The sequence below is a fragment of the Octopus bimaculoides genome, chromosome 5 (genome assembly GCF_001194135.2).
Source record: "Octopus bimaculoides isolate UCB-OBI-ISO-001 chromosome 5, ASM119413v2, whole genome shotgun sequence".
Classification (NCBI taxonomy): domain Eukaryota; kingdom Metazoa; phylum Mollusca; class Cephalopoda; order Octopoda; family Octopodidae; genus Octopus; species Octopus bimaculoides.
This window is the reverse complement of record NC_068985.1, coordinates 9,827,409-9,828,692: the sequence shown is the minus strand read 5'-3', so window position 1 is coordinate 9,828,692 and position 1,284 is coordinate 9,827,409.

The window sequence follows — 1,284 nt, the reverse complement described above, 5'->3', positions numbered from 1 at the left end:
GAGAGAGAGAGAGAGAGAGAGAGAGAGAGAGAGAGAGAGAGAGAGAGCAGATTTTACTTATTTTAGCAAAGGTGCAATAGAGAATAACCCACGAGTGGAGTTGCGAGTCAATCGATTCGAAGAAACGAACATAAAAATGCACCGCATCCAGCGTGCTTATTGCAAGAATGGTCCTTGACCATTTCCTCGAAGGGTGCGTTGTTTGTGCATCGACGTGAACTGTGCAATGTGAGAGATCGAAAGTTGATCGATAGACCCCGTTAGCATAGGTTCCGTAGGAAATCCAATCCAAGCTTCGGTCTTTGATGGGCAGCAACAGACGCATTCCTTCCAAATTCATACAGAAGCGTGCAGTTTTTCAGCAGCACTTTATGGATCTGTTCGTAAGAATAAAAAGTAAAAATAGATGAAGCTGGCTAATTTCGATGCCTACCATAAAAATTACTGCGAATAACCAATTCCAACAGCTAAAAGAGCAGATAATTAATTAATTGGACGATCAGCCCAATGAGCAATAATGCAACAGGCTACAGTCGTTCATTATTATCTTAATAGATAGCTACCGCAACTGACAATAGACAGGGAGCATTTTTTATTTGTGTAAGACAAGTTTTGGTGACGCTAGTTAAAAAAGAACCGAGCTTTGGAGGCGTAATAAACAGTTTTACGCTTAGAAATTTTACTAATTTTGGCAAAGCGATTGCCAAGAGGTTGACCTGTGTTGCTGGTGTTTTAGTGGGAAAAGCACAAACCTGTGGAAACTCTAGGAAATCTGTTCTTTTCACTCTCCAGCTTATGCAGTACATCGTAAAGATCGGAACCAGATCTATCTGGTAGGCCACTGAGTATTCGTTCAGTCTACAGGCGTTCTGTAGGATCAAGATCGACCGCCGCAACCCGAGCTCTGAAGATGGTTTATGTCCTCCTTTCAGAGCTCGAATCTCTACATTGGATAGTGCTAGTTGTTCGGTTATCAAACTAAATAATTATCTATCAAAATCGTTTCAAATTCCGTTTTCAGTCAGTCAAGAATGCTTTTTCCAGTGTCCTCTATGTTTTGGTTCTAGAGCAATTGCAATCATTATGGTGTTGATTTCCTGGAAATCAGAATAGCACTATACCAAAAAAAGTATTGGTTGAAACTGGGCGTAAGAAGATGTAAGTTCGTGCGCGAGGGTGGCTTCTATCTTTGGACCGAAGATTTAGGTACGATTCAGAACTGGTGGAGGATAAAAAATTTTAAAATGAGGTAGATAGATACGAGAGAGAGAGAGAGAGAGAGAA